Below are 27,587 nucleotides of genomic sequence, written 5' to 3' on the forward strand. Positions count from 1 at the left end.
GTGCATGAGGTGAGCTGAGTTCATTGAACATGACCTCGGCTCATCTTTATGCCATCACAGCCAGACACTGAGGAGCGCAAGCATGCCTGCGCTTCTCAGTGTCTGCGGGATGACAGGCTGGATGGCAGCGTTCTGCGGTCCAGCCTGTCATCTCGATGTAGCAGAGCTGAAGCTGTCGTGGGAACCATGGAAAGGTAAGGATGATGTTGGTTTATTATTTTATTTTTATTACAGGAGATCGTTGGCTTCAGCTGGAATGGGCGTGACTGTAAGTATGGTTTAATTTAGAACAATAAAGAATTGTGTCTTTATTTCAATTAAAGGACTTTTTTTCTGGGTGTTTGTGTTTTTTTTAAATACTTTACTAGAAATTCATGGCGGTCATGTCTAATATTGGCGTGACCCCATGAATTTCGGGCTTAGGGCCAGCTGATAATGCCAAGCTGGCCTTTACCACTTTATTACCCAGTGAGCCACCACACCAGGGCCCTGGATGAGTTGGGTACAGCGCCAGAAGATGGCGCTTCTATGAACGCGTCATTTTCCGGGGCGGCTGCGGACTGCAATTTGCAGCGGGTGGGGCCCAGAAAGCTTGGGCCTCCCTGCGCTGCGGATTCCAGCCCCCAGCTGCCTAGTTGTACCTGGCTGGACACAAAAATAGGGCGAAGCCCCACGTATTTTTTTTTTTAATTATTTCATGAAATTCATGGAATAATTAAGAAAAAAAGGGCTTCCCTATATTGTTGTGTCCGGCTAGGTACAAATAGCCAGCTGGTGGTTGGGGGCAGCCCGTTCCTGCCTGCTGTACCTGACTGGACACAAATATAGGGCGAAGCCCCACATCAATTTTTTTTAATTATTTCATGAATTTCCTGAAATAATTAAAAAAAAATTGACGTGGGGCTTCGCACTATATTTGTGTCCAGCCAGGTACAGCAGGCAGGAATGGGCTGCCCCCAACCACCAGCTGCCTATTTGTACCTGGTTGGACACAACAATATAGGGAAGCCCTTTTTTTCTTAATTATTCCATGAATTTCATGAAATAATTAAAAAAAAAAATGCGTGGGGCTTCGCCCTATTTTTGTGCCCAGCCAGGTACAACTAGGCAGCTGGGGGCTGGAATCCGCAGCGCAGGGAGGCCCAAGCTTTCTGGGCCACCCCCGCTGCAAATTGCAGTCCGCAGCCGCCCCAGAAAATGGCGCGTTCATAGAAGCGCCATCTTCTGGCGCTCTACCCAACTCATCCAGGGCCCTGGTGCGGTGGCTCACTGGGTAATAAAGGGGTTAAGGCCAGCTTGGCATTATCAGCTGGCCCTAAGCCCGAAATTCATGGGGTCACGCCAATATTAGACATGACCACCATGAATTTCTAGTAAAGTATTTAAAAAAACACAACACCCAGAATAAAGTCCTTTAATTGAAATAAACACACAATTCTTTATTGTTCTAAATTAAACCATACTTACCATCACGCCCATTCCAGCTGAAGCCAACGATCTCCTGCAATAAAAGAAAAATAATAAAGCAACATCATCCTTACCTTTCCATGGTTCCCACGACAGCTTCAGCTCTGCTACATCGAGATGACAGGCTGGACCGCAGCAGAACGCTGCCATTCAGCCTGTCATCCCGAAGACACTGAGAAGCGCAGGCATGCTTGCGCTCCTCAGTGTCTGGCTGTGACGGCATAAAGATGAGCCGAGGTCATGTCCAATGAACTCAGCTCACCTCATGCACGTCACTGACAGCGTGGGAAAATTCTCCTGCACTCAGCACTTCAGCGTGAGAATTTTCCCACGCTGTCAGTGACGTGCATGAGGTCAGCTGAGTTCATTGGACATGAGCTCACCTCATGCACGTCACTGACAGCGTGGGAAAATTCTCCTGCACTCAGCGCTTCAGCGTGAGAATTTTCCCACGCTGTCAGTGACGTGCATGAGGTGAGCTGAGTTCATTGGACATGAACTCGGCTCATCTGGATGACGTCACAGAGAGACACTGAGGAGCGCAAGCACGCCTGCGCTTCTCAGTGTCTGCGGGATGACAGGCTGGATGGCAGCGTTCTGCTGCGGTCCAGCCTGTCATCTCGATGTAGCAGAGCTGAAGCTGTCGTGGGAACCATGGAAAGGTAAGGATGAGGTTGCTTTATTATTTTTCTTTTATTGCAGGAGATCGTTGGCTTCAGCTGGAATGGGCGTGCCAGTAAGTATGGTTTAATTTAGAACAATAAAGAATTGTGTGTTTATTTCAATTAAAGGACTTTATTCTGGGTGTTTGTGTTTTTCTTTAACTTTGACTATGGGGTTAGTAATGGGGGTGTCTTATAGACGCCTCTCCATTACTAACCTGGGCTTGATGTCAGCTGGCATTATAAGCTGACATCAACCCCAGCCCTATTACCCCCTGCCACCGCACCAGGGCAGCGTGGAAGAGCGAGGCTAAGTGCCAGAATTGGCGCATCCTATGGATGCGCCATTTCTGGGGCGGCTGACGGCTGGTGTTTCTAGCCTGGGAGGGGGCCAATATTCATGGCACCCTTCCTGGGCTATTAGAATCAGCCCCCAGCTGTCTGCCTAGCCTTTGCTAGCTATTAAATTAGGGGGACCCCACGTTATTTTTTTGGGGGGGTTCCCCCATTTTAATAGCTAGTAAAGGCTAGGTATTCAGCTGGGGGCTGATATTAGTAGCCTGGGAAGCTCCGTGGCTATTACCCCCTTCCCAAGCTTCAAACATCTGCCCCAGCCGTCTGCTTAACCTCCGCTAGAGACTAAAATTACGGGGAATCCCACGCCAATTTTTTTTTTAAATAAATCCTTTATTTTAACACTAAATGACAAGTACAGTAATCAACACTGTCACTGTGCTTCTTATATGTGTGACTGACATGTTTCTATCTATCTAATCTATGTGTGATTCTCTATTCTTTCTATTCTAAATTGTCGGGTACAGATGCTGAATTGCCGGCCGGCTTTTTTAAAGAGACGGTGCACGAAAACACTAATATTTTTTTAAATAAATCCTTTACACTATATGACAAGTACAGTAAGCAACACTGTCACTGTACTTCATATATATGTGACTGACATGTTTGTATCTATCTAATCTATGTGTGAAGCTCTATTCTGTCTGTTATAAATTGTCGAGTACCGATGCTGAATTGCCGGCCGGCTTTTTTAAAGAGACGGTGCACGAAAACACTAATATTTTTTTAAATAAATCCTTTACACTAAATGACAAGTACAGTAATCAACACTGTCACTGTACTTCATATATATGTGACTGACATGTTTCTATCTATCTAATCTATGTGTGATTCTCTATTCTTTCTATTCTAAATTGTCGGGTACAGATGCTGAATTGCCGGCCGGCTTTCTTAAAGAGACGGTGCACGAAAACACTAATATTTTTTAAAATAAATCCTTTACACTAAATGACAAGTACAGTAAGCAACACTGTCACAGTACTTCATATATATGTGACTGACATGTTTCTATCTATCTAATCTATGTGTGAAGCTCTATTCTTTCTGTTGTAAATTGTCGGGTACTGGTGTATGCCGCTGATGAATTGCCGGCTTTTCATGTAATTCTACATTATTCTTAGTTGTTTTACTTCATGTAGAATTAACCTACAAGGAAAGAAAGGGTTTATTTTCATTCCGATATTTGTGTCCCATTGACTTGCATTGGTTTCCGGTATCGGAATCGGCGATATCCGATACTTTTTGGGTATCGGCCCGATCCAATCCGATACGATATTTCCTGATATCGGAAGGTATCGCTCAACACTAACAATGGCTACTTCACCATATTACAAAACTCAAAATGATTCTCTGTTAATAACTTAGGCTCTAAACTGTAGAAAGTTGCTGCTGGTGGATGCATAAGGGTATGTGCCCATGGTCAGGAGCCGCCTGCGGCACTGATGCTGCTGAATAGCCGCATGGCTTCCGCACTCATTATACAAATTAGTGTCGCGATTTTCTTTTTCACATGCAGACTTTCCTCATAGATGTTAATCTATGGAGGAAGTCCACTAGCGGACCCGCAAGAGAACTTGACATGCTGCGGTCCTGAAAGACGCGCCACATGTCAGTTTCCACGGGTGATCTGCAGGTTCCCAGAGATGCATAGTGGGCATGGGATTTCTAGAAATCCCATCCATTATACTGTAACATCTCGACGCTGTGGGTTTGATGCTGCTTAGACACACAGCTTCAAACCTGCAGCGGCTCCTGACCATGTGCACATACCCTTATTCTAAAGAGATCCTGGTATAAGTTTATTAGAAAAAGATTAAAAAATTGCAAATTATGGTCTGCTAATTTTTATTAATAATTAATGATAAGGTTAGTGACTGTTTCTACAGATTTTTGACTACCTTGTCTAGAGATTAGCACTGCATGAATAGTCAGTTTGACATTCACTCTGCTTTAATTTTTATAATAAAGCATTACTGTGGCTTTTTTAATGCTAATTTCTTAATTATAAGTGGTGATATGGTCTGAAAACAAGCTTTTTTAAATATGAATAGTTATAAAACAAAATCCGTATTTCTGTTCTAAGTTGATTTAGAAATTATTTGTTGAAAACTTGCAGTGGAATGGTTGCATCTGTTTGGCCCACAATTATAGCATTTATTGGAAACAAGTCAGTTGCTCTATACTGCACAAACCATGGGCAGTATGAATCAGAGTACAGCTTCTGGATTACAAATACCCACGTGGTCAAAATTGTTGGTACCCCTTGTTTAATGAAAGGAAAAGCCAAAATGGTCACAGAAATAACTTGAATCTGACAAAAGTAATAATAAATTAAAAATTTATGAAAATGAACAAATGAAAGTCAGACATTGCTTTTCAACCCTGCTTCCACAGAATTAAAAAAAAAAATAAACTCATGAAATAGGCCTGGACAGAACAAAAGGGACATGTTTAATCAAGTTGTGTCAACTAATTAGTATCACAGTTGTCTACAATCTTGTAATCAGTCAGTGGGCCTGTATATAGAGCTACAGATACTCACTGTACTGTTTGGTGACATGGTGTGTACCACACTCAACATGGACCAGTTGAGTGGGAGATTAGAAAGAAAATTATAGACAAGCATGTTAAAGGTAAAAGTTATAAGACCATCTCCAAGCACCTTGATGTTCCTGTGACTACAGTTGCACATATTATTCAGAAATTTAAGATCCATGGGACTGTAGCCAACCTCCCTAGACGTGGCCGCAGGAGGAAATTGATGACAAATCAAAGAGATGGATAATACAAATGGTAACAAAAGAGCCCAGGATAACTTCTAAAGAGAATAAGGGTGAACTTCAAGCTCAAGGAACATCAGTGTCAGATTGCACCATCCGTCATTGTTTGATCCAAAGTGGACTTCATGGGAGACGACCAAGGAGAACATCATTGTTGAAAAAAAAATCATAAAATAGCCAGACTGGAATTGGCCAAACTACATGTTGACAAGCCACAAAGCTTCTGGGAGAATGTCCTATGGACAGATGAGACAAAAGTGGAAGTTTTGGCAAGGCACATCAGCTCTATGTTCACAGGCGGAAAGATGAAACATATCAAGAAAAGAACACTGTCCCTACTGTGAAACATGGAGGAGGCTCTGTTATGTTCTGGGGTTGCTTTGCTGCATCTGGCACAGGGTGTCTTGAATATGTGCAGGGTACAATGAAATCTCAAGACTATCAAGGGATTCTAGAGAGAAATGTGCTGCCCAGTGTCAGAAAGCTTGGTCTCAGTCGCAGGTCATGGGTCATACAACAGGATAATGACCCAAAACACACAGCTAAAAACACCCAAGAATGGCTAAGAGGAAAACATTGGACTATTCTGAAGTGGCCTTCTATGAGCCCTGACCTAAATCCTATTGAGCATCTTTGGAAAGAGCTGAAACATGCCATCTGGAAAAGGCAACCTTAAAACATGAGACAACTGGAGCAGTTTGCTCATGAGGAGTGGGCAAAATACCTGTAGAGAGGTGCAGAAGTCTCATTGACAGTTACAGGAATGGTTTGATTGCAGTGATTGCCTCAAAAGGTTGTTCAACAAAATATTAAGTTAAGAGTACCATCATTTCTGTCCAGGCATATTTCATGAGTTTAATTTTTTTTTTAATTCTGTGGAAGCATGGTTGAAAAGCAATGTCTGACTTTCATTTGTTCATTTTCATAGATTTTTAATTTATTATTACTTTTGTCAGATTCAAATTATTTCTGTGACCATTGTGGGTTTTTCTTTCATTAAACGAGGGGTACCAACAATTTTGACCACGTGTGTAGCTATGTTTCTTCTGAAATGCTGCAGTGTTGCAGTAAAAGTGCCACGAGGAATGAGTTGTCTACTCCAAGCAGTACTGTATGTCCACTCCGACTTCTCTTTGCCTGATTAACTAGACTGACATGTCTTTCCCTAGATGTGTGCTTAGAGACCTATCATTCTAGCTGGGAGGGCTGGTAGAAGCCAACGGAGACATATTTGTTGGACTAGTCACTTCACCACAGATTGCTCTTTCATCTATGTTTTTCACTGAACCGCAATACAATACAGACAATACAAAAATTTGATGCTGCCGATCTTGTTGCTGCTTTCATAGATAACCTATAAATAACAAAACTTTCTTCATCCTGAACATCCTTCATTGTTCTCCACACTCTTCTGTTTATTTGCTATTGTTATGATGCAATGCCGCATGAAGTTGTTACATTAAGCATTTATATCATTGCAGACACTAATAGAAGAACCAGAACTGTACCAGGAGGATGGTTAGGTTAGCAAAGCATTTTATGTTTCCACTGAGGCCAGCAATGCAGCCTAATATCATCCATAAATTTACGGTCTTTAAAGCTCGACTTTGAGGAAAGGTTTTATCTTTTACTCCATCTATAATGTAGCTCCTGTACATACTTGTGCTGTCAGTTGCATCAGTAATCATTGAATTCTACCATTATCAGCTCCTTTGCAGTTCTAATCTGTATGATGTGATCCTCATTTTGTCTATCAAGATCACACAGCATCTTCAGTGTGTATGGGAAGTCATTTTCTTTAGTCATTTCTATGAGAGACTGGATGAGAATCACAATGTGACTTCTGGAACATATTGAAGATGCTGTGTGAACTGGATAGTCACAGTTACAAGGCTTAGGTTAGGATTGAGCAAAGATGATAATAGTGGAATGCATCAATCTGTGAGACAACTAGCACCACTACGTTATAAATGGAAGAAAAAATAAAACATTTCCCCAAAGTCATGCTTTAAAATATTGCTTGTTTCAGTTATGGGGAACAAATGTTTGTCATACAGATCAATGATTTCTCTAACAGTTGCAATGTTAGTAGTGAACTGCACCATGTAATTGTGTCATAGTGCAGAGATGGAATGGTATCAAGGTCTTATGTTGTCCAATTGATAAGTTGATTCCATAAGGATTTAAGCCATAACCTTATTCATGAGTCACCAGAAATTCCCAGTGTGCCAATACACCTCTTATGTGTCTTGACTAATATAAGTAAAGGATAAACCCCAGAGCATAATAAGAAACTTCTATGTTTTTATCACTCATGCCTATAAAAATATTGAGGGCTTTGTGGTTAAGGTCTCTACTAGCTCCTTTTTTGTGGAAGCCCGAGCGTTCACTGTGGATGCCCTTTGCTCTACTCTGGCCATGGTGGAAGCAATAAACTATTTGTCTACAAAGACAGACCTAAGCCCCCCCCCATACTAACCCTTTTGTTCTCTCAGAGATAAGCTGCAGTCAGATGTTTCTGGGGGTGACTCCACCCTATAGAAGACAAGAGTGTTTGGTTGACTGAGTGCTCCTATGTATTACGGATGAGCGGATCTTTTGAAATTTGAATTCAGGAACTTTGTCAAATTTTCCCTTTAATTCAGTGTTGGAAAGCTTGTAATTGCTTGAAAAATACCCATGGGGGAGAAGAGACAGAGAGGACCCCATTCATTATAAAAGTTTACACTCTAAACGTGAGAGAGCAAGGACCTAGCTGACCATAAGAACTTACACTCTACAGGAGTGAGAGATTTATCCATTGACTCTGGAGATGGAAATCAACTCTTTTGTACAAACTGTGGTCCACTGGGAACCGCTGATCTGCGATGGCCCAGGTACTGTCCACCACTGTACAAGGTGTGAAAATCCATAAGATGTCACAGCTACAGTGCATTATGGGGAAGCCTACACAGCCATGCAAAATTATGTTAGTCCACTCTCTTATGCTTTAGTAGTGTGTAAAATGGTGCTGGGTTTGTTTTTATGGCTTATGAACTGTGAATTGACTCTCAAAATGTTCGAATTTGCGTGAAACTGAAAATTTCAGGAAGTTCAATGCAAACTCTATCCTCTGCAAATAAATCCGCTCATATCTACTGTGTATGTAAGAAACAGATGTGATGGCTGGTGGTCGAACCATCTACTGAGTCATCGTTTTGGCGAACAGTCATCTAATATGTATGGTGGACTTTATCCTGTAATAAGTAAAACTGATTGCTTTCTTCTAGAGCTCTATTTAGATCTCATTCAGTGAATACTAACTGGAGATAAGTGGATCTGATGAGATTCTAATTCACCAAATCATGTGAATTTCACCAGGAAATTCAATTTGTAGGAAATATATTTTCCATAAATGTTTATTGTTATGCTCTGGGGTCTTGATCCTAGAGTATAATAAACATAGGATTTTAGTAGAGTTCAATTCCATTCACATAAATTGGTCCAACTCTAATAACAACCATTCATAATTTCAACCATTTTTAATGGTTTATTTCAGATTTTAAAATTTTACTAGGATAGGGACTGCTATGATTGATAATCAGTGCAGAGCACTGTGGATGATTTTGATGCTATGCAAGATAAGGAATGTAAAAATTAGTAAGTAGTATGACAATATTTTTTTCATTCGACTTTTAGTTTACTTTCAGGGTTGGCAATATTTCACAACGTACTATTTATTTGAGAAGCTAATGAGCGAATACATTTTTGACAATCTAGGAATATACATTTTGTTTGTTTTCCATGCACTGATAGTTAAAGGCATTTCAATAGAAATATTCTCCAAGACTGTAAAAAGCAGTTCACATGAGGTCTTACATGACTCAATTCAACAACACTTTCTTAAATTATTCAGTAATTAAATGAAAGTTCTTATAAAAAGGTTCACTCAACCATTACACAGTCAGATTCTTAAACCCTGGGAGAACTGAAAGTTTGAGCAGTTGTGTGTTTTACAGTAGTAATTTAGGTTTATTATGTGACCACGTCATATAATCAGTGTCAATCTTTCATTACATTTATAAAACATTTATTTGGTAAGTAGCAGTGAAAAATATGTCTCAATAGGTGAGAAAAGGAAATGATTCCACAGGGCATGCAGTAATTCCTTTTATATAAAATTTAAAAAAATGACACATTGTGAGCACAGCAGCCAATTAATCAGAAAAATAGCCTGAAATATTAGAAAAAAAAAGCAGAGGTGAAAGTTACTTGAGACACTATGTAACAGAAATCATAGTAATAAAGATTAGATTTAAAAAACAATAAAGTTTGCTATAAAATCCTATATTTACACAGACATAAAAAGTGTAAACATTTACCAATGCAAAAAATTAATAAAATGATCAATATAATAGCATATAGGTAAGCTTACACGTTTGGGATTTAGAACAAAGGAATTAGGTTAGGAGTTCTCCTCTAAGGTCAAGTTTACATGCAGTGGTCATGTTGCTGTTTTAACCACTTCATGACAGAGCCTGTTTTTGCCTTCGTGACCAGGCAAATTTTTTCAATTCTGACCACTGTCACTTTATGAATTAATTACTCTGGAACTCTTCAATGGATTCCCGTGATTCTGAGATTGTTTTTTCGTGACATATTGTACTTCATCAGAAATTTGGCAAAATTTTGAAAATTTTGCAATTTTAAAACTTTGACTTTCATGCCCTTAAATCAGGAGATATGTCACACAAAATAGTTAATAAATAACATTTACCACATGTCTACTTTACATGAGCACAATTTTGTAACCAAAATTTTTTTTTGTTAGGAAGCTATAAGGGTTAAAAGTTGACCAGCGACTTCCCATTTTTCCAACAAAATTTACAAAAACATTTTTTTAGGGACCACATCTTATTTGAAGTGACTTTGAGGGGCCTTTATGACAGAAAATACCCAAAAGTGACACAATTCTAAAAACTTCACCCCTCAAGGTGCTCAAAACCATATTCAAGAAGTTTATTAACCCTTCAGGTGTTTCACGGGAATTTTTGGCATGTGGAAGAAAACAATGAACATTTAACTTTTTTTCACAAAAATGTTAATTTAGACCCAATTTTTTTATTTTCACAAGGGTAACAGGAAAAAATGGACTACAAAATTTGTAGTTCAATTTCTCATGAGCACGCTGATACCCCATATGTGAGGTAAAACCACTGTTTGGGCGCACTGCAGGGTTCGGAAGGGAAGGAGTGCCATTAGACTTTTTGAATGTAAAATTTGCTTGAATAATTAGCGGATGCCGTGTTGTATTTGGATAGCTCATGATGTGCCTAAACAGTGGAAACCCCCCACAAGTGACACCATTTTGGAAACTAGACCCCTTATGGAACCTATCTAGATGTGTGGTGAGCACCTTGAACCCCAAGGTGCTTCACAGAAGTTTATAATATTGAGCTGTAAAAATAAAATTTTTACATTTTTCCCACAAAAATGTTTTTCATCCCTTAATTTTGCATTATCATAAGGGTAACAGGAAAAATTGCACAATGAAATCTGTTGTGCAATTTCTCCTGAACACGCTGATACTCAATATGTGGAGGAAAACCACTGTTTGTGCGCACGGCAGGGTTTAGAAGGGAAGGAGCGCCATTTGACTTTTTGAATGTAAAATTTGCTTGAATAATTAGTGGACGCCATGTTGCATTTGGGGAGCCCCTGATGTGCCTAAACAGTGGAAACTCCCCACACATCACACCATTTTGGAAACTAGACCCCTTAGGGAACTTAACTAGATGTGTGGTGAGCACCTTGCACCCCCAGGTGCTTCACAGAAGTTTATAATATTGAGCCGTAAAAATAAAATTTTCACATTTTTCCCACAAAAAATGTTTTTCATCCACTAATTTTGCATTATCATAAGGGTAACAGGAGAAATTGCATAATGAAATTTGCTGTGCAATTTCTCCTGAGTATGCCGATACCCAGTATGTGGAGGAAAACCACTATTTTGGTACACTGCAGGATTCGGAAGGGAAGGAAAGCCATTTGACTTTTTGAATGTAAAATTTGTTTGAATAATTAGCGGACGCCATGTCGCATTTGGGGAGCCCCTAATGTGCCTAAACAGTGAAAAAAACCCACAGGTGACACCATTTTGGAAATTAGACCCCTTAGGTAACTTATCTAGATGTGTGGTGAGCACCTTGAACCCCCAGGTGCTTCACAGAAGTTTATAATATTGAGCCGTGAAAATAAAATTTTCACATTTTTCCCACAAAAAATGTTTTTCATCCCCTAATTTTGCATTATCATTAGGGTATCAGGAGAAATTGCACCATGAAATTTGCTGTGCAATTTCTCCTGAGTACGCCGATACCCCATATGTGGAGAAAAACCACTGCTTTGGTGTAGAGCAGGCTTCGGAATAGAAAGGAGCGCTATGTTGGCTGGGATAGGTTGCAGACACCATGTCACATTTGAAGAGTCGCTGACATGCCGAAACAGCAGAAACCCACACAAGTGACCCCATTTTGTAAACTACACCTCTTAAAGAATTCATCTAGGGAAGTAGTGAGTATTTTTTAATTTTTTAATTTATACCATTGGGCAGTGAAGAAAACATAATTATATTTTAACCACAAAAAAATGTTTTACCCTCAGATTTTACATTTTCACACAGGGCAATGGGTAAAAATGGTGCCGAAATGTGTCACACAATTTCATCTAAAAGTGGCAATACCCCGTATGTGGCTGTATTATACCGCTTAGCCATACAGCGAGATCTGGGAGGGACAGAGCGATATTTGACAATTTGAGAACAAATTATTGTAGAATAGGCATTTGGATTTGGGAGCACAAAATTTTCTGAATTTCTTTTGGGGGGTAAGGGCCATTTCGCTTTTCCAGAGCCTTTCTGCTACCAGTAACTTGGAAGTCCCTTATATTTTTAACAGATAACAGATCTGAGTGGGGAATAGCTTTTATTGGGAACATTTTACGTAACATTTATCCGGCGCTCTAGGCTGAGCATTTACATCGAGGTTTCCATCTAAATTTCCAAGTGATGTAATTCAGATGAAACCCCTGCGGGATCCATTAACTGTAATGAGGCAGCAGAGTTACTCTGGACTCTATCTGGCCTCTGTTTAGCGGTGTCCATTTTTTCAGAAGTGCACAAAACTGTGGCCCACCGCACTTTTATGCACGCCTAAAAAAACTGACACCGTGGGATCACAGGCCAGACGGCATCCACAGTGGCCTATATCTTCCTCATTACAGGGAATCTTACATCATGGGTTACGTCTGAATCACGTATCTCAGAGATTTACTCAGAAACTCTGGTGCAAGTGCTCAGCGCAGAGCGCAGGATAAATGTGAGCAGAGCCTTACTGCGATCTTTGGGAGACATGATAAAATAATCAGTAGCAGGTGAAGAATTGGTTTTATTTAATTTTTACGCCGTTCCTCGTGCGGTATGAGTGCTGAGATTACTTTATTCTTCGGGTCGGTGCGATTACAGAGATACCAGATTTATATCGGTGTTTTATGATTGACAGCTGTCACACACTAAAAGACGCTTTTTTTGCAAAATCTAGTTTTTGCATCGCCATATTTTGAGAGCTATAATCTTTCCATATTTCGGCCGACAGAGTCATGTGACAGCTTGTTTTTTGCGGGACGAGTTGACAGTTTTATTGGTACCATTTTTGGGTATGTGACATTTTTTGATCACTTTCTATTCTGTTTTTTGGGAGGTAAAATTAACAAAAACCAACAATTCAGGAATTGTTTTTTGAGGCTTTTTTTATGCCGTTCTGCGTGTGGTAAAAGTGATAAGGCAGCATTATTCTTCAGGTCAGTACGTTTACAGCGATACTACACTTACTGTATACTTTTTTATGTTTTGGCGCTTTTACACAATAAAACAATTTTATAGAAAAAATATTTTTTTTTGCATCGCTTTATTCTGAGAGCTATAACTTTTTTATTTTTCGGCTGATGGAGCTGTATGGTGGCTTTTTTTTTGCGGAACAAGATGATGTTTTCAGCGGTACCATTTTTATTTCCATTTTGCTTTTTGATCGCATTTTTTTCCACTTTTTATTTGGCGATATGATGAAAAAGCATAGTTTTTTGCTACATTTTTTATTTATTTTATTACAGTGTGTACAGAAGGAGTTAATTAGTGTGACAGTTTTATAGATCAGGTTGTTTTGGACGCGGCGATACCAAATATCTGCACTTTTTTTGTTTTTTGCATAAATATACGGATTTATTGGTTTAATATTTTATTTATTTATTTTTATTTGTTTTGTGATTTTTTTTAACAGTTTGAAAACATTTTTTAGACTTTTTTTTACATTTTTACTTAGTCCCTATATGAGACATTAATTTTTATTTTTCTAATCACTGTTCTCATGCAATGCAATAGACATGTATTGCATTGCATGAGAACTTTGCTGACAGTTTCACAGACAGTGTCTCCTGCTAGACTTCAACTGCAGGCTGAGTCTAGCAGGACACCATATATGGCAGATCCGGAGGCGGTCATGTGACCTACGGCTGCCATGACAGCGGCAGGTCCTGTCAGACATCAGGGGGCCGTCGGAGAGGTAAGTGCATGACCCCCTCTCCTCTCACTATCTTCTAAATGCCGCAATCACTATAGATCGCGGCAAATCCAATCAGGCCCCGATGATATACCCTGTCAGAGCTGTCGCTCTGCACCGCACCCGCAGCGCTTGCAGGACCCTGGGGGTCCTGAGGGCTGCGGGACCACTGACCATTCATAAACGTCGGCGCTGCACAGAGCCCAGGCAGCGCTGACGTTTAAGTACAGTGGGCGGTCTGGAAGCGGTTAAACTGCAGCAAGCTTGTGTCCACTGTGGTCTTTCCACTATTTCTCTGCACAATCATTTAATCTTGCAGGAAAACAGCTGTTTTACATGCAAAGCTGTATAGCCAATATGATCAACTGTGTGGACTTTCAAGTTAAACAACTGTTTCCCTGCAAAATTAAGTGATAGTGCAGAGTAACAATAGAGTCACACAATCGATTTTCTCTCATCCGGGAAAATTGGTCTAATTATGCTAATCACACTCTGATCAGACTCTGCTCATAGTTGGATGAAAGTTTGATCAGAGCGTTATCCGATTTTCTCGAATGTGGAGAATAGAAAATATTTTTTTCCATGTTTTCCATTTTGCCAATCTGTAAAAATCGGACAGCACTCAGATGTCATGTGTACGAGCCCTGACAGTGGAAAGTACACAGCTGCACAGGAATTCTGCGATTTAAAGTCAAAGCATCAAAGTTTCTAACTTTCCACATCTAATAAAAGTGAATAGGGCATTTTATACCTCATTCACCTGCTTCAGAAATAAATCTACAGTGATTAGCTCCATTGAATGACATTTGCCTTGACTGGATCCAAGACAACATCTACGACAGAAATCTAAAAGCCCTCATACACATTAGACTCATTTTGGCTGAACCCGCTGATACCACAGGTTCGGCTGACAGTCTATTAAGTATGGGGACAACGGCCGACTAATTGGCAGGGGAGATGTCAATCGGACATGTCAGATTTCAGACTGCTGATTTTATTGTTCTCCCAAAAAATGAGAGGCCATGTCAGCTAGTGCCTTTCTTATAGAGAACACAGGAGAACTCACCCGTAGTATGAGAGAATCAAAGGACTTCATGAGGTCTAGTAAGCACTGGAGGCACCAAAGATTAGGAGGCGTCTTAAATATACGGTGCTGACTAGAGTTGAGCAGATTGATCGTCGGAGTCTTGTCCAACATCCAGGTCAGCCGTACCTGGCTGCTAGACCAGAGACCCACAAATTTCTTACCTTTTGACATACCTGGCATGGCTTTTAATTAGCCAGGGCTGACACGACATCATCTGTGAATCACATTGCACAGATGATGTTTCGCTAGCCCCGAAAAATTAAATTTCGTACCGAGGATGCTGGAAGGTATTAGATTTGCAAACTTCCTGTCTAGCAGCCAGGTACCACTAACCTGGATTCTGGACTAGACTACGGCGAACTAATCTGCTCATCTCTAGTCAGCACCTTATATTTTATATGCTTCTTAATCTTTGGTGCCTCAAATGCTTACTAACTCATGAAGTTATCTGAGTCTCGCAAATAGATCTGCTTATCTCTATTGCTGACTATGTCTTAAAGAGACTCTGTCAGCACAAAATGACTGATCAAACTAAGTCCCTCCACTCAGTGCTTCATGATGGGGCCAATCATTTAAATACACCTTTCCACCTGCTGTTTTCGATCTATCTCCATCCCTCTCTTCTTTGATTGGCAGCACTGGCTTCATAGAGCCAGAAAAGGGTGGAGATTGATGAAGCCAAGCTGGTAGGGAGGTGTGTTTAAATGATTGGCCTTGCTGTGAAGCCACGAGTACCTGTACTTGGTTTGGACAATCATTCTGTGCTGACAGTACCTTTAAGTGACATCATGATGTGCATTACCTTGCAATTTCATGCCACAATGAGATCTTGTCAGTGCTGGAGGCAGTGAAGATGCCAGAAGACAGAATAGGACTGATGATCGGACTGGTGTGGGACTGTGTATTGTGGGACAGGTGAGGGACGTATAAAGGTGAGTATGATATTTTTGAACTCACATTTATTATGCTATGCAGATTTGCTCATCAATAGTTGTAATCAAATGCAATGTTTTTTTGGAAAAAGCTTTATGCCTCACTTTGTTGTATTAATACATCTGTTTGATTTGGAGGATTGTCCAGTGACTGCTCCAAATTTTTCTTCTGCACTGGGGTAGTATTGCATGGTTCATACTATAACATACCATATTACATCTCAGACAAATGCATATTATAACATATCCTATTCTTCCTGTCAATAACAATAATTTTATATTTATAGTGCCATTATATTCCGTAGCACATTTTAGAGGGGGCTTGTACAGACAATAAAGGACACTACAGAATAACAATAATTACATAAATCAACAGATTCCAAGAGGAGTAAAATCCTGTTGATGATATTTTAATCTTTTAGAATATGTTTGACAAGTCTGCATTAAGGTAGTGTTGTGTTTTTTTTTGCTATTTATTGCTGGTTGGACTCACAGGCACACACACATCATAATACTCTGTATTTGGGCCTTACCTATAAAATTGGCTACATTGTATAATCTTATTTATTTTAGAAATAATGTTAGATTGTGTTTGCCAGAAAATTATTCTATTAAATGTGTCTGTCTTTAAACAAAGTTTTTCATTATGATAAAAATTAAAAATGTTGAAGTTTTTGTATATTTACTTATCTTCCCAGAGCATAAATTGTGTATAGGTATGAAATCTAGGATTTTGCACATTTCTTAGCCCAATCAATGTAATGTGTCAATATGAAGAGAATGACCTTAAAGTCTATGGCAACCTAAATTCACCATTAATTTTCTAAAATGAAGTGGAAAAAAATGACAAAGGGACATCTATTGATTACTACGGGTGAGACCCCTTTTACTTTGAGACCTTTATGAGGCTCTAATGTATGTCAACACTGCAAGCTAATGCATAATATATGTCTATGAGCATATAAGCATACACCTAAAGCATGTGTACAGTCTGAAGAAGGCATGCAATATTCATTTCTTTCCTGTTATGCTGTAACTAACCATTAAGTTTATGATGGATCATGCCACCTTACATTTCAATAAATGATTTAAAAGGATACATAAAGATGTGGATTTCTGTGTGGGATTGTACGCTCCCACTGTATAATAAAAAATGTGTTTCACTCATAGCAACCATAATGTACATTTCATAACCTACGCAAAACAGATCAAATTATCAGATCTGTTATTACAGACAGCAGCACTACAATATTCATGTCAGGTTTCATAATGATAAATCTATGTAAATGTAGAGAAAAATAGCATGTACGGTTTAAGCTATCAGAAAAACGTCTACATATTGAACAGCAAAAGTCCAAGACTGACATTTAAAGAGTAATCGTCGTTTTATTTTATATTTCATAAATCAATAGTACACATGAAAATCAGCAACTTTCTGATTCATCTTATCAGAAAAATGTGTTTCTTTTTCTGTCAAAATTGATCAATCATTATCAAAATTCTCAATTCTGAGGTAAAATCTATATTTAGTGAAAACAGACTTTAGCATTACTAAAATAAGAGATGGCAGTTTTTTTTAATAAAAATTAAAACAATAGTTATTTTTTAAGGCCCCAATACACATCACTGGGCAGTTGGCTAAACAATTTTGTGTGAGGCCTAGTCGGTGACCAGACGGGCTGCCTTTTTGATGGATTCAAACAAAACAAATTGCAAAAAAATGGATTTTGGCAAATCTGAATTTTTGGGAATATTCAAAGTATTTGATTGTCCTTGCATAGATTTGCTCAACTCTAATTACACCACCATCTTGTTACTCTTATTAGATCTAAAATGATGTGCTGCTTTATGCCCATATATAATTTAATGGTTGGAGTTCATTTTACAGATACAGTATTTGAAATCTACTACACAGAGATAAAGTTAAAGGGAATCATTTAGTGAGATCAAACACCACCAAATTGCTTATATGGGTGTTGAAGTCTTTGAAATGTGAAGCCATTGACATCTTTATATCTTCAATCTGCTTCTGCATTCCTAAGAAATCAGTGTTTTAATTCATAGGTCAATGAGGCATTAATTGTTCTGGGTGCGACAAAGCATTTCCTCAGACTCTCTGCCATTCCAGGTTTTTTACCTGCCAAGCATCAAACTCTTAAGTTAAAAGGCCTGGTGCTGGGCAGTTACACAACCTTGTGAGGCCGGGGCTCGGGAAGTGCTCTGTCATACCCAGGGCACTTAACTCCTCATTTGGTTGTGAATTAAATGATAATTTCTCAGGAATGCAGCAAGGTAAAAGTTGTAAAGGTGATGATAATTTATACTTGTAAGAACTGCATTCCCCTGTATGTGGTTTTTGGAGGCCTTGATAATACTGACAGAGACCCCTTAGCCCTTTACCGACATCTGCCATACATGTATGGTGAAAGTCAATAGCTTATGTATGGAACAGACTCACAGGATGGGCTCTCCCCATACCTGGTAGGTAATGGCTGTGTGTTTCAGCCAGGACCTGCCTTTAACAGCTGCAGGGAAGCAAAGCTACCCCCACGACTGTTAACCTGCTAAATGCTGCTTAATCCAAAAGGAATAACATTCAGTGTTATGTAACCACAAAATACTATTATACCTATAGACAGATACACAAGAACAATATAAATAGATCTGAAGCAATCTTTATTGCAACACTAAAATCTGGATACAGGGAGAAAAATTCCACTGATGGATCTGAATGTAGGGGACATAATAAAGCACTAGTCAAACAGTAATAGTCTTGGAGTTGTATATACATAAGTCAAAAATAGCATAGTGCAAACAAATAAATAACTCATAATATATTATATCACTCAGACACAAGTATCAAACAATAAGACGAAAAATATGTAATTAATAAAGTAAATATATTATTATTGTACCAACAGATAGCTCTTGGTGTGCCAAAATAATATATACTATAATAGGAAAGCCTAGTAAATTCATAAATGTTAACTCATAGGTAAAGTGACAGTGCAAAGATAACTACAATTCATTGAGAAAAAATTTGATCAAAGAGGCACTGATCATACCCACTAAAGGATTTGGTAAATCGCAGGGGTCCAAAAACCAGTAAAGTGACAGTGCATAGTAAACTTTAATGTACCCAGGATGAATGATAGCTAATGCCACAGAGTAAAGTATAAATTATATACGACAAAGAGAGGAGTGTGTTGTGTCTGCACTATCTGGTCCCAGCGCGCGTTTCGCCAAAGCCCAGACAACAAAACACCAAAACTATCACTGTTTGACTAGTGCTTTATTATAAGTCCCCTACCTTCAGATCCATCTTTAGATTTTTCCCTTTGTATACAGATTTTAGTATTGTAATAAAGATTGTTTCCTATCTATTTATATTGTTGTTGTGTATCTGTCTATAGGTATAATAAACTGCTAAATGCTGCTGTCAAACTCTGACAGCAGAATAACAACGTGCCAGCATGGGGCTCCTCATTCTATGTGCCCTTCATCTTTGCCGTGATGCATTTGCGGGTGCTGATGGGTTGCTTTGAAAGCCGGTGGTCTGATGAGTTCCTTTGAAGCCATGGTATTGCTGCATTTTGTACAAGCAATCAGACAATTGCAGGTTTTATTCCTCTAAGAGGGCACATTAATACAGTGAAAAGAAAAAACAAATTAAAATATGAAAAAAAACGTTCAAATAACCCTTCTTTTGCCCCATTAAAAATAAAGATATTAAAATAATAAACAAAATACACATTTATGGTATCGCCATATCCAGAAATTTCAGATCTATCAAAATATAATATTCCACACCATAAACTGAAGAAAAATCAAAATGCCAAATCTTTTGGTAGCAGCAATACCACATAAAATCCTGTAATAAGTGATCAAAAGGTCATATCCATCCCAAAATGGTATCAATAAAAAGCTCTATCGACCAAAATTCAAAAGTGTTACGGATCTCAGAAAATAGCGACACAATAAACATGTTTTATTTTTCAAATTTCTGATTTTTTTTCACCACTAAAATAATTATAACCCTGGACAAGCTTGGTGTTGACATAATTATACTGACGAGGAGAATCATATTGCCAGGTCATTTTTACCACACAATGTACACCATAAAAAGAATTCCCCCCAAAAAATGTCAGAATTGCTCGGGGGTTTTTGCAATATCACAGCACCTTGAATATTTTTCTTGTTTTCCAGTACCTTATGTGGTAAAATGAATTTTGTCACTCAAAAGTACAACTTGTCCTGCAAAAAACAAACCCTCATACATTTATATGGAGAGAAAAATAAAAAAGCTATGGCTCTTGTAAGAAGGGGAGGAAAAGAGGAAAACGAAATAGAGGAAATTGGTCACGTTGGGAAGAGGTTAAATAGTTAAATTGTGTCAACCTGCTGGAACCAATATGGGGAGCTTATTCTTTGTACATAGGGCTTACATTGAACAGCATGTATTAAGCACTTGAACACTCCTTATTGTGGTTGCAGATAAGCGTTTGTTATATAACTTTATTGCTTTGTGAAAGAAGATTTTAGATTTGATGGGTTTTTGGTTTTTTTTTAACTCCTGCTCCTGAAAAGATACATTATGAAAATAATTTGCAGAGAATGTTGACCCTTAAAGTGACATAGGGTTAAAAGGTGCACGGTCAATAATGAAAATTTTTCTCTTATTGAATTAGATACTCAAAGACCCTCTTATACTATACTTCTATTGCTGTTTATTTATAGCAAATTGGGTAAAACTATCACGCTTCTTATGATATAACCAATCTATAGTAATTGATCTAAAGGTTTCTATCACCATTCTGCAAATTGCCTTTTGCAATACTGTAGTGACAGATGCAGCCCAGCTCTCGTCTTATACCACACTGTTGACAGTTGGATTTGTTACTACTGATAATTGAACAGATACAGGAACCACACACCATCAGATGATGGATCGATCCACATTGCTTTAACTGCACACTGTGTCATAGCACTTGTCATCATCCTTACACCGCAGTGTGAATACCCTCAAAGCATGTTAATTCTCTCTAGTACTGTACATTTCCTCTGTAATTTTTCTTACAGCTTTTCTGCAATATAATATTGAGATCTAGTGGTGCATGCAATTACAGACATTAAATGCATAAAATATTATTTTTGTTGCATGTCAACTCTTCTAATAAATAATGATTACAAAGAAAACCTTTTTGGAATACCCAAGTGCAATAGCTATGGTTAATGGGCAGAAGAAGTTTAATTTAAATACATTAATGCATGCAAATATGTAGCTGAATTTTTATTTTACATGATGCAATATGGAAAGGCTTGATGTGATATATTACCAGTGATTCATATGGAACATGTGCGCTACTTAGAATTATATCTTGGAATAATGAGTCTGGCTCCATCAGTAACATTAAGAAGACAGAGTATAAGGCATTGAAGACAGTGGATATTAGCAGGATGCCTTACAGAATACTGAACAAAGGAGATTTAATTTGCATTAAATTGTATTCTATGCTGAGCAATCTTACAATGACTTGAATTAAAAGGTCCAAAATGTAATGAACCACTAAATCACTCTGCCTTTCCAGCAACATGTAACTCTACACAAAAGGCAAATGTACATTTGTTGTTGAGGCTTACACTTAGCTTCTAAATAAATACATTCTACAAGTGATAAAATACTTCTAGGGATTTTTTTTTTACTGAAAACCTAAAAAATATTTTAATAACTTGGATGCCTAATACAGATATTTTTTATTTGCAATTTGTTAATCTATTTTGTTACGGAATTGTATCTATTCTTGTTCTCCATTTTGTTGTCTTTTTTATGTTTTTCAATTCTTTTGCTAAAGTATTAGTTTTTAGATTGTTTTAGTAATGTTACTAAAATACAGTGGTTAAAAAATGTAAACAGTTCATTGTGAACTATATAAAAATCAAAAAGTTTATATTTTTAAAGTAACCCATTGATTTCTATGAGCTAAAAACTTTATCAATATGGATACATTGCAACACACTGGGTATTGGTACACACAAAAAAATGTAAAAAAAAAATGGAAATGTGAATAAACAATTTAAAAATATTGGTATTTTTATTATTATTATTATTATTATTATGGCATTCAAGTTGGGTGAATTTATTAATTCTATTCGAATTTGGCAAAAAACTGTATTCTCCATCCGCTCTGTGTATATTCAGTAAGTTGACAGACAGCATGAAAGTAAAAAATAAATAAATAATGCCCACACACCATTCACCTCTCATCTACCTCTACTGCATTGCTCTTTCCAATAATGGTCATCACCATCTGCTCCTACTGCCAGTGCATGCTGCTGAAATCCCAGGCCTTTTCCTGTTAGGCCCAGACATGCACCGTGACCTTTCGATGTGCACTTTAGGCTAGGACTTTCAGCCATGGCTAGGTGTGAGACATCCCTGTACATACACAAGAAAATCAGAGCCTAATAGAGGCTACCGTGAAGATGCCTATGGTTTCAGACCGGTGTGGCCTTAAGAAAAGACACTGAGGACCATGCAGGAGATACTGAGCCGTGAAGGTGAGTGCTGAAGTGAGTATTATTTTTTACGTTTACTATGCTCTGGGTTTGTTACAGATCCCGAAGCATAATAAGGATTGAATTTCCCAGTAAAATCTGTAGGATTTGGTGAGCTGAAAGCCCAAGCTTCTTCAAGCTAGGCCAGGATTTCTGGCCATGAGTAGACATGCATGCGCAGGGATGTCCCAAGCTTAGTAATGACTGGAAGCCTCAGAAAAGAGTGTGCATCATGATGTCATTGTGTACATCTTGACATCATGATTTACCTGGTCATGGCTGGAAGACCTGGCCTAGCGTGATAAGACCAGGGATTTCAGCACGCGGTATCAGTTAGAAGATACAACAAGGACATGCAGCATAGGAGAGTGTGCAGCTGGGGAGGACAGACGGTGAGCGGTGAGGTATTATTCATTTTTTTTACCTTTAGCAAGCCCTCCACAGTACTTACTCAATTTTCACAAACAAAAATTGCAAAAAAATCTAAATTTTGGAGGATGCAGAATAAATTGGCATATATGTAATTAATAATTAGTATTGGGAATTGGCAGCAGTATTCTCATCATCATTGTCATTATTAACTTTAGTTTTTTAGATGTAATTTTAGATGTAATTTGATAAATATGACAATTGGTCACTTGCAGAATAAAGATCTTTGATTACCTTGTAATCCATCAATTCAACCGTATTATCTAAAACAAGTCGTAGAGCAAATCAATTATTGATATGTCTGTGAGGCAGCAGTGCTTAAAGAGTAACCATCAATAATTAATCAATAATCAATAGTACACATGAAAATATGCAACTTTGTAATATTTCTTATCAGAGAGATCTGCTTCTTTCTCTGCAAAAATTGATCAGTCATTATCAAAATTCTCAATTCTGAGTTAAAATCTGTATTCAGTGAAGAGAGACTTTCCCATTACTGGGATAGGAGATGGCAGTTTCTACAGATACACTTCTATGTAGATGGGAGGAGGGAGGAGCTACATACAGAGCTCCTCCCTCCTCCTCCCCCCTCTGATCTAGATAGAATCTTATCAGTAGCATCTGCCATCTCCTATCTCTGTAATGGGAAAGTCTGTGTTCACTAAACACAGATTTTACATCAGAATTGAGAATTTTGATCATAACTGTTCACTTTTGACCAAAAAAGAAGTAGATTTCTCTGATGAGATATATTACAAAGTTGATTAATTTCATGTGTACTATTGATATGTGGAATAAAAATTAAAATGACAGTTACGCTTTAATATTCATCTAAATGTTAATTTGTGTTGCCTTAACACTGTAGGTAATGTGTTTTTCTTTCATCTATTGTACAGGGTATGTATGGATAAAGCTAAGGTTTCTTTCCCTAAAGGCCCCGTCACACATAACGAGATCGCTAGCGAGATCGTTAGTGCATCACGGTTTTGGGATCACTGGAGAGTCGTTTCGTGATCGCTGGGAAGCTGTCAAACATGCAGAACTTCCCATCTCGGCGGTCGTTGGGACGCTTTCACACAGCAGCTATTTCAACGATCCACACCTTGATAGAGACTGTACTGTGTCACAAAGGCGTGCATAAAATCACTTTTCCGCGCCCCCTCATCTCCGATTGGTGGACGCTACTGCGTTCTGATTGGGCGTCCTTGGTTTAACATCCCTACTGCGTTTCCGGTCAGATGGGAACGCTACTGCGTCTCCGGTCAGACGGGAACACTTGTGTGTGCATTGTTCCTGTACAGATGTATGGATGTCCATATATTTATATGACTATATATATAGAGATGTAAATGGCCATTTATGTGTATGCATATCTGTATGTTTGAGAGTATGTATGTGTATATATAGTTATCTGTATACGTATGTGTATATGAGTGTGTGTGTATATATTTATGTACTTAAAAATATGTATGAGTACATGGATGTATCTGTTTACATGCGAGTACACGAATGTATATGTGTGTATGTATGTGTGTATGTATGTATGTATCTGTATACGCATGTGTATACATATGTATATATATATATGGACTGCTTACTGCGGTGACTACCGCTACTACTGAATGAATGAGAAACAAAGCTTTTGCATAGTAGAACACACAGTTTATTAGACACATCAGTACAGAAATGTCAGCAGTGTAGAAACATGAGTAGATGCCCACTATAGGTTCTGATGCTGCCAAGGAACAGCACCAGGACCGTTAAAATACTGGCAGTAGTTGTCGCGGCAGGTCTTCGCATCATGGGTGTTTCTGCCATGTCCCACTGGTTGAAGGCCTGCAATTGCAGGATCATTTGCACGCCATTCACCGAGCTCCACTTCTCCATTGGCTAGGTCCACAGAGTCCACGAAGCAAGGCGGACAGTACGTAATTGCATCACGTCGACGAAGAAAGTTGTGAAGCGTGCAACAGGCCAAAACAACAGAGTCTATTGATTTAAGCTTCATGTTAATTGGCGTGTGAAAAACTCTGAAGCGCTTGGCCAGGACAGTGTGTCAGAAAACGTGCTGTGTGGGTGTGTGTGCACGAGACCCCTAAAATATCTGCCCATGCAAAAGCATATATATACAGATAGAAGCCAAGCCCTCCCTCCCTGAAGAGCAATGAGAGCAGATAATTGGTAGATGTCCTATAAATGAATTAAAAATGGAAACTCATTTGAGACCACAAACAATACCTACTTCGCTAAAGATGTCGGATTTCTTCAAAGTGGAGTCACAGCCGGAGAACGCTGGTGGGATCTGAAAAACAAGGACGCAGTAGTGACCACCAATCGGGGACGAGGGGCGCAGAAAAGTCCAATTTATGCACGCCTACGTGTCTCAGTTCTGAATCGCTAACGAGGTCGTTGATAAGGTGTCAAATACAGCGATGCACACTGCCCAGCGGGAGCGCAACGACCCAGGAATGGTCCAGGAAGCTTTGTAACGATCAGCGATCTCACAGCAGGGGCCTGATAGTTGCTACCTGTTAGACATAACGAGATCACTAGCAAGATCGCTATTGCGTCACGAAAACGCTAGCGATCTCATTATGTGTGACGGGACCTTTAGCTTACTCACCCCTCAGACCTCTCTATCTACTGTATGAGAGAAATACAATATCTGTATGTGAACATAATATTTCATACAACACAACCTCCATTTTCCTACATTGTCTGACTTTTTACAAATATCTCAAATTTTACATATCATCTGATTTACTTTTCTTTATTCTTACTTTTGCTATTGAATATCATAACATTTGATCTAATTATGCTTTCTGAGACAATCAACCAGAAAATTACTCAAGTAGACATGCTGCTGGGGAACCATACCAAACAGACTATATCCAAAAATATATTATAGGGAAACTTTTTGGCATTACCAATAAATATCATGTCTTCTGATATAAAGTATATAACTAATATATTTTGATTGGCTCTAATATTATATCATATGATTGGCTTATCTTTTATGTATCACAATTGGCCTGTATTCTTTGTCCTGTTAAAATATTATTGGTTAATTTTTAAAATCTGCTCTTACTATAATAAAGGAGGTACCATAGATTTGGTTCCAAGAGAGAGACTTTAACGTACACACCATGTGTCTTGTTTCTTTTTTTTTCTCCATGGCCGGCCACTGCCTAATGTCCCATAATCCTCTAAAGCTGTCCATCTCTCCATCTATGTCCCTTCGGATGTGGTGTTATGTTTTACCAGCATAATATGTAAAATTGCAATGTAAATAAATATACCATAAACTTGCATTTTGCCCTTAACTGCCCATTGACTATACAAGATTCTCTTTTATTAAAAACCAATATAATAAAACATTATGTTGAACTTTTAAACAATACTTTGACTTTTCATGTCCTTTATATGAGCATATTCTAACCTACACAGCTTTCAATCACCTATAAAATCTATTTTAATGCTACCCATATGTACAGAGAATTGAGTGGGCTGCACAGTGAACAGACACATCTACTTCTCTTACCTTTAGACACACTATTTATCTGTTAGGTCAGTAATGACTGAAAATAGTTCTCATCTTTAATGACATGTAAAACCTTTCAAGTCTAGGCAGCCTATCTTTGGAAAATTTGAAGCTACTGTAAGTTAGTCATTGCCATTTCTGATCTAGCTTGAAATCCTACTTCACATTCAATCTATGTGATAATTTGAGAAAAGAATGCAGGGATTGAAAGCTGAGTCTGAAATCATACTTCAGTAAGTGTAATAGAATTTGAGAGAGAATATCTAACAGTAACAGGAAATTTGATGGCTTTTAGAACATTAATTTCTGGAAATGGTACGCTAAAGATTTTTCTCATAAATATTTTTAGATACGCGGAATTTCACTGACAATGCTGCATATTAGAGGATATTTCACATGAATAAACTTTGTTTAAGCAGATAAAGGTTATTAAACCTTACTTCATATTCCAACTTGTTTTCCTTAAGAAGATCCCTGAGGTAACCAAAGTGTATAAAATAAACCCTGAGCTTTGGATTATAAGGTCATAGTCAAAGATATCTCACAAGTCATAGCTTTGAGCTTACATCTCAACAAGTTAGTCCTCATTTCTACAAACTTTATTTTAAAGAGGAATTCTTATGATATTGCCCATGTGCTATTATAATGCAAATAGATATTTTTTCCTGGACTTCTAACTTTGAGCCAGAGATCTTAAAACAGCTCCTACACCTCCTAAAGCAGGTGGCCTTCAGTTGTCCATTAATTACTTGGACCTCCCATTGCAGAATCATCTGCAGAAACAACAATCAGCTATGATGGCTCCAGCATGAAGGGATTGTCTGTAATGAGAGCAACTATTGGTTATATTGCTCTAATATATATTAAATATAAAATTTAAGTAACTAATATGGATAAAAAAATCATAGTTTTTAATGTCTACAGGACACATGTCTACAAATCCAAGATCTATGTGCTTACATGGTTCCACTGCCTGTATAATCTTTTTCTAAGAATTGAATACTAATTACTAGTGTTGAGCCACCCCCGTAGTGTTCGAGTTCGGTTCGGTTCGTCGAACACCCGTATGTTCGCCGAACTGTTCGTCGAACTGTTCGTCGAACACCTTCGAACACCGTTAAAACCAATGGCAGGCAAACAAAAACACATAGAAACACATAGAAAACACCTTCAAAGGTGTCCAAAAGCT

General features: G+C 38.4%; 1 protein-coding gene across 4 annotated transcripts in view; it reads left to right on the forward strand.

The window, feature by feature from the left end:
• Positions 1 to 27,587, forward strand: part of GRIK2 (glutamate ionotropic receptor kainate type subunit 2) — a 1,245,293-nt gene that overhangs the window by 97,606 nt on the left and 1,120,100 nt on the right. The window lies entirely within an intron of this gene.

This window comes from Phyllobates terribilis, unplaced genomic scaffold (assembly GCF_046119375.1).
Source record: "Phyllobates terribilis strain yellow unplaced genomic scaffold, ASM4611937v1 Scaffold_3__8_contigs__length_932513732, whole genome shotgun sequence".
NCBI lineage: Eukaryota > Metazoa > Chordata > Amphibia > Anura > Dendrobatidae > Phyllobates > Phyllobates terribilis.